Source organism: Schistocerca nitens, chromosome 6, assembly GCF_023898315.1.
Source record: "Schistocerca nitens isolate TAMUIC-IGC-003100 chromosome 6, iqSchNite1.1, whole genome shotgun sequence".
NCBI classification, from domain to species: domain Eukaryota; kingdom Metazoa; phylum Arthropoda; class Insecta; order Orthoptera; family Acrididae; genus Schistocerca; species Schistocerca nitens.
In genome coordinates this window covers 754,790,593-754,805,234 of record NC_064619.1, presented here as the reverse complement: position 1 = coordinate 754,805,234, position 14,642 = coordinate 754,790,593, and positions in this window count along the sequence as shown.

The window sequence follows — 14,642 nt, the reverse complement described above, 5'->3', positions numbered from 1 at the left end:
TCCTCCTGTACTTAGTCGGCATTGTGTCTCATATTTAATTCCGATGCAATTTCTGTGCTTCATCGTCAATGGGAAGGTCCAAGGAATACAGTAAATCTGCAGAGTTGCATCGGAATGTAATACTGATTACACAGGAAACGCTCAAAACATAGACAGTATAAAGACTCAGTCTTCCTGTACTTAAATCGGCATTGTGTATCTTATATTTAATTCCGATGCAATTTCTGTGTTTTATCGTCAATGGGAAGGTCCAAGGGATACAGTAAACCTGCTGAGGTGCATCGGAATGTAAAACTGGTGTCACAGGAAACGCTCAAAATATAGACAGTAGGAAGACTCAATCTTCCTATACTTATGTCGGCATTGTGTCTCTTATATTTAAATCCGATGCAATTTCTGTGTTTCATCGTCAATGGGAAGGTCCAATGGATACAGTAAACCTGCAGAGGTGCATCGGAATGTAAAACTGGTGACACAGGAAACGCTCAAATCGTAGACAGTAGGAAGACTTAGTCTTCCTGTACTTAAGTCGGCATTGTGTCTCTTATATTTAATTCCGATGCAATTTCTGTGTTTCATCGTCAATGGGAAGGTCTAATCGATACACTAAACCTACAGAGGTGCATCGGAATGTAAAACTGGTGACACAGGAAACGCTCAAAACATAGACAGTAGGAAGACTCAGTCTTCCTGTACTTTAGTCGGCATTGTGTCTCTTATATTTAAATCCGATGCAATTTCTGTGTTTCATCGTCAATGGGAAGGTCCAATGGATACACTAACCTGCAGAGGTGCATCGGAATGTAAAACTGGTGACACAGGAAACGCTCAAATCGTAGACAGTAGGAAGACTCAGTCTTTCTGTACTTAAGTCGGCATTGTGTCTCTTATATTTAATTCCGATGCAATTTCTGTGTTTCATCGTCAATGGGAAGGTCTATTCGATACACTAAACCTGCAGAGGTGTATCGGAAAGTAAAACTGGTGACACAGGAAACGCTCGAATCGTAGACAGTAGGAAGACTCAGTCTTCCTCTACTTAAGTCGACATTGTGTCTCGTAGATTTAATTCCGATGCAATTTCTGTGTTTCATCCTCAATGGGAAGGTCCAAGGGATACAGTAAACCTGCAGAGGTCCATCGGAATGTAAAACTGGTGACACAGGAAACGCTCAAACATAGAGCCTAAGAAGACTCAGTTTTCTTGTACTTAAGTCGCCATTGTGTCTCATATATTTAATTCCGATGCAATATCTGTTTTTCATCGTCACTGCGAAGGTCGAAGGTATACAGTAAACCTGCAGAGGTGCATCGGAATGTAAAACTGGTGACACAGGAATCGCTCAAATCGTAGACAGTAGGAAGACTCAGTCTTCCTGTACTTAAGTCGACATTGTGTCTGTAAGATCTAATTCCGATGCAATTTCTGTGTTTCATCGTCGATGTGGAGGTCCAAGGGATACAGAAAACCTGCAGACGTCCATCGGAATGTAAAAATGGTGACACAGGAAACGCTCTAAACATAGACCCTAAGAAGACTCAGTTCTCTTGTACTTAAGTCGGCATTGTCTCTCTTATATTTAATTCCGATGCAATATCTGTGTTTCATCGTCAGTCCAATGGATACAGTAAACCTGCAGAGGTGCATCGGAATGTAAAACTGGTGACACAGGAGACGCTCAAAACATAGACCCTAAGAGGACTCAGTTTTGTAGTACTTAAGTCGGCATTGTGTCTCTTATATTTAATTCCGATGCAATTTCTGCGTTTCATCGTCACTGTGAAGGGCCAATGGATACAGTAAACCTGCAGAGGTGTATCGGAATGTAAAACTGGTGACACAGGAAACGCTCAAAACATAGACCCTAAGAAGACTCAGTTTTATTGTACTTATGTCGGCATTGTGTCTCTTATATTTAATTCCGATGCAATTTCTGTGCTTCATCGTCGATGGGGAGGACCATGGGATACAGTAAACCTGCAGAGGTGCATCGGAATGTAAAACTGGTGACACAGGAAACGCTCAAAATGTAGACAGTAGGAAGACTCAGTCTTCCTGTACTTAAGTCGGCATTGTGTCTCTTATATTTAATTCCGATGCATTTTCTGTGTTTCATCGTCAATGGGAAGGTCCAATCGATACAGTAAAACTGCAGAGCAGCATCGGAATGTAAAACTGGTGACACAGAAACGCTCAAATCATAGACAGTAGGAAGACTCAGTCTACCTGTACTTAAGTCGGCATTGTGTCTCTTATATTTAAATCCGATGCAATTTCTGTGTTTCATCGTCAATGGGAAGGTCCAATGGATACAGTAAACCTGCAGAGGTGCATCGGAATGTAAAACTGGTGACACAGGAAACGCTCAAAACGTAGACAGTAGGAAGACTCAGTCTTCCTGTACTTAAGTCGGCATTGTGTCTCTTATATTTAATTCCGATGCAATTTCTGTGTTTGATCGTCAATGGGAAGGTCTAATCGATACACAAAACCTACAGAGGTGCATCGGAATGTAAAACTGGTGACACAGGAAACGCTCAAATCATAGAGCCTAAGAAGACTCAGTTTTCTTGTACTTAAGTCGCCATTGTGTCTCTTATATTTAATTCCGATGCAATATCTGTTTTTCATCGTTACTGCGAAGGTCGAAGGTATACAGTAAACCTGCAGAGGTGCATCGGAATGTAAAACTGGTGACACAGGAATCGCTCAAATCGTAGACAGTAGGAAGACTCAGTCTTCCTGTACTTAAGTCGACATTGTGTCTGTAAGATCTAATTCCTATGCAATTTCTGTGTTTCATCGTCAATCCAATGGATACAGTAAACCTGCAGAGGTGCATCGGAATGTAAAACTGGTGACACAGGAGACGCTCAAAACATAGACCCTAAGAGGACTCAGTTTTGTAGTACTTAAGTCGGCATTGTGTCTTTTATATTTAATTCCGATGCAATTTCTGCGTTTCATCGTCACTGTGAAGGGCCAATGGATACAGTAAACCTGCAGATGTGTATCGGAATGTAAAACTGGTGACACAGGAAACGCTCAAAACATAGAACCTAAGAAGACTCGGTTTTATTGTACTTATGTCGGCATTGTGTCTCTTATATTTAATTCCGATGCAATTTCTGTGTTTCATCGTCGATGGGGAGGACCAAGGGATACAGTAAACCTGCAGAGGTGCATCGGAGTGAAAAACCGGTGACACAGGATACGCTCAAAACATAGACAGTAGGAAGACTCAGTCCTCCTGTACTTAAGTCGGCATTGTGTCTCATATTTAATTCCGATGCAATTTCTGTGCTTCATCGTCAATGGGAAGGTCCAAGGAATACAGTAAATCTGCAGAGTTGCATCGGAATGTAAAACTGATTACACAGGAAACGCTCAAAACATAGACAGTATAAAGACTCAGTCTTCCTCTACTTAAGTCGACATTGTGTCTCGTAGATTTAATTCCGATGCAATTTCTGTGTTTCATCCTCAATGGGAAGGTCCAAGGGATACAGTAAACCTGCAGAGGTCCATCGGAATGTAAAACTGGTGACACAGGAAACGCTCAAATCATAGAGCCTAAGAAGACTCAGTTTTCTTGTACTTATTCGCCATTGTGTCTCTTATATTTAATTCCGATGCAATATCTGTTTTTCATCGTTACTGCGAAGGTCGAAGGTATACAGTAAACCTGCAGAGGTGCATCGGAATGTAAAACTGGTGACACAGGAATCGCTCAAATCGTAGACAGTAGGAAGACTCAGTCTTCCTGTACTTAAGTCGACATTGTGTCTGTAAGATCTAATTCCTATGCAATTTCTGTGTTTCATCGTCGATGTGGAGGTCCAAGGGATACAGAAAACCTGCAGACGTCCATCGGAATGTAAAAATGGTGACACAGGAAACCCTCAAAACATAGACCCTAAGAAGACTCAGTTTTCTTGTACTTAAGTCGGCATTGTCTCTCTTATATTTAATTACGATGCAATTTCTGTGTTTCATCGTCAGTCCAATGGATACAGTAAAACTGCAGAGGTGCATCGGAATGTAAAACTGGTGACACAGGAGACGCTCAAAACATAGACCCTAAGAGGACTCAGTTTTGTAGTACTTAAGTCGGCATTGTGTCTTTTATATTTAATTCCGATGCAATTTCTGCGTTTCATCGTCACTGTGAAGGGCCAATGGATACAGTAAACCTGCAGAGGTGTATCGGAATGTAAAACTGGTGACACAGGAAACGCTCAAAACATAGAACCTAAGAAGACTCGGTTTTATTGTACTTATGTCGGCATTGTGTCTCTTATATTTAATTCCGATGCAATTTCTGTGTTTCATCGTCGATGGGGAGGACCAAGGGATACAGTAAACCTGCAGAGGTGCATCGGAGTGAAAAACCGGTGACACAGGATACGCTCAAAGCATAGACAGTAGGAAGACTCAGTCCTCCTGTACTTAGTCGGCATTGTGTCTCATATTTAATTCCGATGCAATTTCTGTGCTTCATCGTCAATGGGAAGGTCCAAGGAATACAGTAAATCTGCAGAGTTGCATCGGAATGTAAAACTGATTACACAGGAAACGCTCAAAACATAGACAGTATAAAGACTCAGTCTTCCTGTACTTAAATCGGCATTGTGTATCTTATATTTAATTCCGATGCAATTTCTGTGTTTTATCGTCAATGGGAAGGTCCAAGGGATACAGTAAACCTGCTGAGGTGCATCGGAATGTAAAACTGGTGTCACAGGAAACGCTCAAAATATAGACAGTAGGAAGACTCAATCTTCCTATACTTATGTCGGCATTGTGTCTCTTATATTTAAATCCGATGCAATTTCTGTGTTTCATCGTCAATGGGAAGGTCCAATGGATACAGTAAACCTGCAGAGGTGCATCGGAATGTAAAACTGGTGACACAGGAAACGCTCAAATCGTAGACAGTAGGAAGACTCAGTCTTCCTGTACTTAAGTCGGCATTGTGTCTCTTATATTTAATTCCGATGCAATTTCTGTGTTTCATCGTCAATGGGAAGGTCTAATCGATACACTAAACCTACAGAGGTGCATCGGAATGTAAAACTGGTGACACAGGAAACGCTCAAAACATAGACAGTAGGAAGACTCAGTCTTCCTGTACTTTAGTCGGCATTGTGTCTCTTATATTTAAATCCGATGCAATTTCTGTGTTTCATCGTCAATGGGAAGGTCCAATGGATACACTAACCTGCAGAGGTGCATCGGAATGTAAAACTGGTGACACAGGAAACGCTCAAAACGTAGACAGTAGGAAGACTCAGTCTTTCTGTACTTAAGTCGGCATTGTGTCTCTTATATTTAATTCCGATGCAATTTCTGTGTTTCATCGTCAATGGGAAGGTCTATTCGATACACTAAACCTGCAGAGGTGTATCGGAATGTAAAACTGGTGACACAGGAAACGCTCGAATCGTAGACAGTAGGAAGACTCAGTCTTCCTCTACTTAAGTCGACATTGTGTCTCGTAGATTTAATTCCGATGCAATTTCTGTGTTTCATCCTCAATGGGAAGGTCCAAGGGATACAGTAAACCTGCAGAGGTCCATCGGAATGTAAAACTGGTGACACAGGAAACGCTCAAATCGTAGACAGTAGGAAGACTCAGTCTTCCTGTACTTAAGTCGACATTGTGTCTGTAAGATCTAATTCCGATGCAATTTCTGTGTTTCATCGTCGATGTGGAGGTCCAAGGGATACAGAAAACCTGCAGACGTCCATCGGAATGTAAAAATGGTGACACAGGAAACGCTCTAAACATAGACCCTAAGAAGACTCAGTTCTCTTGTACTTAAGTCGGCATTGTCTCTCTTATATTTAATTCCGATGCAATTTCTGTGTTTCATCGTCAGTCCAATGGATACAGTAAACCTGCAGAGGTGCATCGGAATGTAAAACTGGTGACACAGGAGACGCTCAAAACATAGACCCTAAGAGGACTCAGTTTTGTAGTACTTAAGTCGGCATTGTGTCTCTTATATTTAATTCCGATGCAATTTCTGCGTTTCATCGTCACTGTGAAGGGCCAATGGATACAGTAAACCTGCAGAGGTGTATCGGAATGTAAAACTGGTGACACAGGAAACGCTCAAAACATAGACCCTAAGAAGACTCAGTTTTATTGTACTTATGTCGGCATTGTGTCTCTTATATTTAATTCCGATGCAATTTCTGTGCTTCATCGTCGATGGGGAGGACCATGGGATACAGTAAACCTGCAGAGGTGCATCGGAATGTAAAACTGGTGACACAGGAAACGCTCAAAATGTAGACAGTAGGAAGACTCAGTCTTCCTGTACTTAAGTCGGCATTGTGTCTCTTATATTTAATTCCGATGCATTTTCTGTGTTTCATCGTCAATGGGAAGGTCCAATCGATACAGTAAAACTGCAGAGCAGCATCGGAATGTAAAACTGGTGACACAGGAAACGCTCAAATCATAGACAGTAGGAAGACTCAGTCTACCTGTACTTAAGTCGGCATTGTGTCTCTTATATTTAAATCCGATGCAATTTCTGTGTTTCATCGTCAATGGGAAGGTCCAATGGATACAGTAAACCTGCAGAGGTGCATCGGAATGTAAAACTGGTGACACAGGAAACGCTCAAAACGTAGACAGTAGGAAGACTCAGTCTTCCTGTACTTAAGTCGGCATTGTGTCTCTTATATTTAATTCCGATGCAATTTCTGTGTTTGATCGTCAATGGGAAGGTCTAATCGATACACAAAACCTACAGAGGTGCATCGGAATGTAAAACTGGTGACACAGGAAACGCTCAAAACATAGACAGTAGGAAGACTCAGTCTTCCTGTACTTAAGTCGGCATTGTGTCTCTTATATTTAAATCCGATGCAATTTCTGTGTTTCATCGTCAATGGGAAGGTCCAATGGATACAGTAAACCTGCAGAGGTGCATCGGAATGTAAAACTGGTGACACAGGAAACGCTCAAAACGTAGACAGTAGGAAGACTCAGTCTTCCTGTACTTAAGTCGGCATTGTGTCTCTTATATTTAATTCCGATGCAATTTCTGTGTTTCATCGTCAATGGGAAGGTCTATTCGATACACTAAACCTGCAGAGGTGTATCGGAATGTAAAACTGGTGACACAGGAAACGCTCGAAACGTAGACAGTAGGAAGACTCAGTCTTCCTCTACTTAAGTCGACATTGTGTCTCGTAGATTTAATTCCGATGCAATTTCTGTGTTTCATCCTCAATGGGAAGGTCCAAGGGATACAGTAAACCTGCAGAGGTCCATCGGAATGTAAAACTGGTGACACAGGAAACGCTCAAATCATAGAGCCTAAGAAGACTCAGTTTTCTTGTACTTAAGTCGCCATTGTGTCTCTTATATTTAATTCCGATGCAATATCTGTTTTTCATCGTTACTGCGAAGGTCGAAGGTATACAGTAAACCTGCAGAGGTGCATCGGAATGTAAAACTGGTGACACAGGAAACGCTCAAAACATAGAACCTAAGAAGACTCGGTTTTATTGTACTTATGTCGGCATTGTGTCTCTTATATTTAATTCCGATGCAATTTCTGTGTTTCATCGTCGATGGGGAGGACCAAGGGATACAGTAAACCTGCAGAGGTGCATCGGAGTGAAAAACCGGTGACACAGGATACGCTCAAAACATAGACAGTAGGAAGACTCAGTCCTCCTGTACTTAAGTCGGCATTGTGTCTCATATTTAATTCCGATGCAATTTCTGTGCTTCATCGTCAATGGGAAGGTCCAAGGAATACAGTAAATCTGCAGAGTTGCATCGGAATGTAAAACTGATTACACAGGAAACGCTCAAAACATAGACAGTATAAAGACTCAGTCTTCCTCTACTTAAATCGGCATTGTGTATCTTATATTTAATTCCGATGCAATTTCTGTGTTTCATCGTCAATGGGAAGGTCCAAGGGATACAGTAAACCTGCACAGGTCCATCGGAATGTAAAACTGGTGACACAGGAAACGCTCAAAACATAGACCCTAAGAAGACTCAGTTTTCTTGTACTTAAGTTGACATTGTGTCTCTTAGATCTATTTCCGATGTAATTTCTGTGTTTCATCGCTTCTGCGAAGGTCCAATGGATAAAGTAAACCTGCAGAGGTGCATTGGAATGTAAAACTGGTGACACAGGAAACGCTCAAAACATGGACCCTAAGGAGACTCAGTTTTGTAGTACATAAGTCGGCATTGTGTCTCTTATATTTAATTCCGATGCAATTTCTGTGTTTCTTCGTCAATGGGAAGGTCCAAGGAATACAGTAAACCTGCAGAGTTGCATCGGAATGTAAAACTGATTACACAGGAAATGCTGAAAACATAGACAGTATAAAGACTCAGTCTTCCTGTACTTAAATCGGCATTGTGTCTCTTATATTAAATTCCGAAGCAATATCTGTGTTTCATCGTCACTGTGAAGGTCCAAGGGATACAGTAAACCTGCAGAGGTGCATCGTAATGTAGAACTGGTGACACAGGAAACACTCAAAACATAGACAGTAGGAAGACTCAGTCTTCCTGTACTTAAGTCGGCCTTGTGTACCTTATATTTCAATCCAATGCAAATTCTGTGTTTCATCGTCAATGGGAAGGTCCATTGGATACAGAAAACCTGCAGAGGTGCATCGGAATGTAAAACTTGTGACACAGGAAACGCTCAAAACGTAGACGGTAGGAAGACTCAGTCTTCCTGTACTTAACTCCAGATTGAGTCTCTTATATTTAATTCCGATGCATTTTCTGTGTTTCATCGTCAATGGAAAGGTCCAATCGAAACAGTAAAACTGCAGAGGTGCATCGGAATGTAAAACTGGTGACACAGGAAACGCTCAAAACATAGACAGTAGAAGACTCAGTCTACCTGTACTTACGGCGGCATTGTGTCTCTTATATTTAAATCCGATGCAATTTCTGTGTTTCATCGTCAATGGGAAGGTCCAATGGATACTGTAAACCTGCAGAGGTGCATCGGAATGTAAAACTGGTGACACAGGAAACGCTCAAAACGTAGACAGTAGGAAAACTCAGTCTTCCTGTACTTAAGTCGACATTGTGTCTCTTAGATTTAATTCCGATGCGATTTCTGTGTTTCATCGTCAATGGGAACGTCGAAGGGATACAGTAAACCTGCAGAGGTCCATCGGAATGTAAAACTGGTGACACAGGAAACGCTCAAAACATAGAGCCTAAGAAGCCTCAGTTTTCTTGTACTTAAGTCGGCATTGTGTCTCTTATATTTCAATCCGATGCAATTTCTGTGTTTCATCGTCAATGGGAAGGTCCAATGGATACAGTAAACCTGCAGAGGTGCATCGGAATGTAAAACTGGTGACAGAGGTAACGCTCAAAACGTAGACAGTAGGAATACTCAGTCTTCCTGTACTTATGTCGGCATTGTGTCTCTTATATTTAATTCCGATGCAATTTCTGTGTTTCATCGTCAATGGGAAGGTCTAATCGATACACTAAACCTGCAGAGGTGCATCGGAATGTAAAACTGGTGACACAGGAAACGCTCAAAACATAGACAGTAGGAAGACTCAGTCTTCCTGTTCTTAAGTCGGCATTGTGTCTCTTATATTTAATTCCGATGCAATTTCTGTTTTTCATCGTCAATGGGAAGGTCAAATGGATACAGTAAACCTGCAGAGGTGCATCGGAATGTAAAACCTGTGACACAGGAAACGCTCAAAACGTAGACAGCAGGAAGACTCAGTCTTCCTGTACTTAAGTCGGCATTGTGTCTCTTATATTTAATTCCGATGCAATTTCTGTGTTTCATCGTCAATGGGAAGGTCTAATCGATACACTAAACCTGCAGAGGTGTATCGGAATGTAAAACTGGTGACACAGGAAACGCTCAAAGCGTAGACAGTAGGAAGACTCAGTCTTCCTCTACTTAAGTCGACATTGTGTCTCTTAGATGTAATTCCGATGCAATATCTGTGTTTCATCGTCACTGTGAAGGTCATAGGGATACAGTAAACCTGCAGAGGTGCATCGGAATGTAAAACTGGTGTCACAGGAAACGCTCAAAACATAGACCCTAAGAAGACTCAGTTTTCTTGTACTTAAGTCGGCATTGTCTCTGTTATATTTAATTCCGATGCAATTTCGGTGTTTCATCGTCAGTCCAATGGATACAGTAACCCGCAGAGGTGCATCGGAATGTAAAACTGGTGACACAGGAAACGCTCAAAACATAGACCCTAAGGAGACTCAGTTTTGTAGTACTTAAGTCGGCATTGTGTCTCTTATATTTAATTATGATGCAATTTCTGTGTTTTAATCGTCACTGTGAAGGTCCAATGGATACAGTAAACCTGCAGAGGTGTATCGGAATGTAAAACTGGTGACACAGGAAACGCTCAAAACATAGACCCTAAGAAGACTCTGTTTTATTGTACTTAAGTCGGCATTGTGTCTCTTATATTTAATTCCGATGCAATTTCTGTGTTTCATCGTCGATGGGGAGGACCAAGGGATACAGTAAACCTGCAGAGGTGCATCGGAGTGAAAAACTGGTGACACAGGAAACGCTCAAAACATAGACAGTAGGAAGACTCAGTCTTCCTGTACCTAAGTCGCATTGTGTCTCATATTTAATTCCGATGCAATTTCTGTGTTTCGACGTCGATGGGAAGGTCCAAGGGATACAGAAAACCTGCAGAGGTCCATCTGAATGTAAAACTGGTGACACAGGAAACGCTCAAAACATAGACCCTAAGAAGACTCAGTTTTTTTGTACTTAAGTCGGCATTGTGTCTCTCATATTTAATTCCGATGCAATTTCTCTGTTTCATCGTCAATGGGAAATTCCAATGGATACAGTAAACCTGCAGAGGGGCATCGGAATGTAAAACTGGTGACACAAGAAACGCTCAAAGCATAGACAGTAGGAAGACTCAGTCTTCCTGTACTTAAGTCGGCATTGTGTCTCTCATATTTAAATCCGATGCAATTTCTGTGTTTCATCGTCGATGGGAAGGTCCAAGGCATACAGAAAACCTGCAGAGGTCCATCGGAATGTAAAACTGGTGACACAGGAAACGCTCAAACCATAGACCCTAAGAAGACTCAGTTTTCTTGTACTTAGGTCAGCATTGTGTCTGTTATATTTAATTCCGATGCAATATCTGTGTTTCATCGTCGCTGGGAAGGTCCAATGTATACAGTAAACCTGCAGAGGTGCATCGGAATGTAAAACTGCTGACACAGCAAACGCTCAAAACGTAGACAGTAGGAAGACTCAGTCTTCCTGTACTTATGTCGGCATTGTGTCTCTTAGATCTAATTCCGATGCAATTTCTGTGTTTCATCGTCGATGGGGAGGTCCAAGGGATACAGAAAACCTGCACAGGTCCATCGGAATGTAAAACTGGTGACACAGGAAACGCTCAAAACATAGACCCTAAGAAGACTCAGTTTTCTTGTACTTAAGTCGGCATTGTCTCTCTTATATTTAATTCCGATGCGATTTCTGTGTTTCATCGTCACTGGGAAAGTCCAGTGGATACAGTAAACCTGCAGAGGTGCATCGGAATGTAAAACTGGTGACACAGGAAACGTCCAAAACATAGACCCTAAGGAGACTCAGTTTTGTAGTACCTTAGTCGGCATTGTGTCTCTTATAATTAATTCCGATGCAATTTCTGTGTTTCTTCGTCAATGGGAAGGTCCAAGAAATAGTATAAACCTGCAGAGTTGCATCGGAATGTAAAACTGATCACACAGGAAACACTGAAATCATAGACAGTATAAAGACTCAGTCTTCCTGTACTTAACCCGGCATTGTGTCTCTAATATTAAATTCCGATGCAATATCTGTGTGTCATCGTCACTGTGAAAATCCAAGGGATACAGTAAACCTGCAGAGGTGCATCGGAATGTAAAACTGGCGACACAGGAAACGCTCAAAACAAAGACAGTAGGAAGACTCAGTCTTCCTATACTTAAGTCGGCATTGTGTCTCTTATATTTAAATCCGATGCAATTTCTGTGTTTCATCGTCAATGGGAAGGTCCAATGGATACAGTAAACCTGCAGAGGTGTATCGGAATGTAAAACTGGTGACACCGGAAACGCTCACAACGTAGACAGTAGGAAGACTCAGTCTTCCTGTACTTATGTCGGCATTGTGTCTCTTATATTCAATTCCGATGAAATTTCTGTGTTTCATCGTCAATGGGAAGGTCCAATCGATACAGTAAAACTGCAGAGGTGCATCGGAATGTAAAACTGGTGACACAGGAAACGCTTAAAGCATAGACAGTAGGAAGACTCAGTCCTCCTGTACTTAGTCGGCATTGTGTCTCATATTTAATTCCGATGCAATTTCTGTGCTTCATCGTCAATGGGAAGGTCCAAGGAATACAGTAAATCTGCAGAGTTGCATCGGAATGTAAAACTGATTACACAGGAAACGCTCAAAACATAGACAGTATAAAGACTCAGTCTTCCTGTACTTAAATCGGCATTGTGTATCTTATATTTAATTCCGATGCAATTTCTGTGTTTTATCGTCAATGGGAAGGTCCAAGGGATACAGTAAACCTGCTGAGGTGCATCGGAATGTAAAACTGGTGTCACAGGAAACGCTCAAAATATAGACAGTAGGAAGACTCAATCTTCCTATACTTATGTCGGCATTGTGTCTCTTATATTTAAATCCGATGCAATTTCTGTGTTTCATCGTCAATGGGAAGGTCCAATGGATACAGTAAACCTGCAGAGGTGCATCGGAATGTAAAACTGGTGACACAGGAAACGCTCAAATCGTAGACAGTAGGAAGACTCAGTCTTCCTGTACTTAAGTCGGCATTGTGTCTCTTATATTTAATTCCGATGCAATTTCTGTGTTTCATCGTCAATGGGAAGGTCTAATCGATACACTAAACCTACAGAGGTGCATCGGAATGTAAAACTGGTGACACAGGAAACGCTCAAAACATAGACAGTAGGAAGACTCAGTCTTCCTGTACTTTAGTCGGCATTGTGTCTCTTATATTTAAATCCGATGCAATTTCTGTGTTTCATCGTCAATGGGAAGGTCCAATGGATACACTAACCTGCAGAGGTGCATCGGAATGTAAAACTGGTGACACAGGAAACGCTCAAAACGTAGACAGTAGGAAGACTCAGTCTTTCTGTACTTAAGTCGGCATTGTGTCTCTTATATTTAATTCCGATGCAATTTCTGTGTTTCATCGTCAATGGGAAGGTCTATTCGATACACTAAACCTGCAGAGGTGTATCGGAATGTAAAACTGGTGACACAGGAAACGCTCGAATCGTAGACAGTAGGAAGACTCAGTCTTCCTCTACTTAAGTCGACATTGTGTCTCGTAGATTTAATTCCGATGCAATTTCTGTGTTTCATCCTCAATGGGAAGGTCCAAGGGATACAGTAAACCTGCAGAGGTCCATCGGAATGTAAAACTGGTGACACAGGAAACGCTCAAACATAGAGCCTAAGAAGACTCAGTTTTCTTGTACTTAAGTCGCCATTGTGTCTCATATATTTAATTCCGATGCAATATCTGTTTTTCATCGTCACTGCGAAGGTCGAAGGTATACAGTAAACCTGCAGAGGTGCATCGGAATGTAAAACTGGTGACACAGGAATCGCTCAAATCGTAGACAGTAGGAAGACTCAGTCTTCCTGTACTTAAGTCGACATTGTGTCTGTAAGATCTAATTCCGATGCAATTTCTGTGTTTCATCGTCGATGTGGAGGTCCAAGGGATACAGAAAACCTGCAGACGTCCATCGGAATGTAAAAATGGTGACACAGGAAACGCTCTAAACATAGACCCTAAGAAGACTCAGTTCTCTTGTACTTAAGTCGGCATTGTCTCTCTTATATTTAATTCCGATGCAATTTCTGTGTTTCATCGTCAGTCCAATGGATACAGTAAACCTGCAGAGGTGCATCGGAATGTAAAACTGGTGACACAGGAGACGCTCAAAACATAGACCCTAAGAGGACTCAGTTTTGTAGTACTTAAGTCGGCATTGTGTCTCTTATATTTAATTCCGATGCAATTTCTGCGTTTCATCGTCACTGTGAAGGGCCAATGGATACAGTAAACCTGCAGAGGTGTATCGGAATGTAAAACTGGTGACACAGGAAACGCTCAAAACATAGACCCTAAGAAGACTCAGTTTTATTGTACTTATGTCGGCATTGTGTCTCTTATATTTAATTCCGATGCAATTTCTGTGCTTCATCGTCGATGGGGAGGACCATGGGATACAGTAAACCTGCAGAGGTGCATCGGAATGTAAAACTGGTGACACAGGAAACGCTCAAAATGTAGACAGTAGGAAGACTCAGTCTTCCTGTACTTAAGTCGGCATTGTGTCTCTTATATTTAATTCCGATGCATTTTCTGTGTTTCATCGTCAATGGGAAGGTCCAATCGATACAGTAAAACTGCAGAGCAGCATCGGAATGTAAAACTGGTGACACAGGAAACGCTCAAATCATAGACAGTAGGAAGACTCAGTCTACCTGTACTTAAGTCGGCATTGTGTCTCTTATATTTAAATCCGATGCAATTTCTGTGTTTCATCGTCAATGGGAAGGTCCAATGGATACAG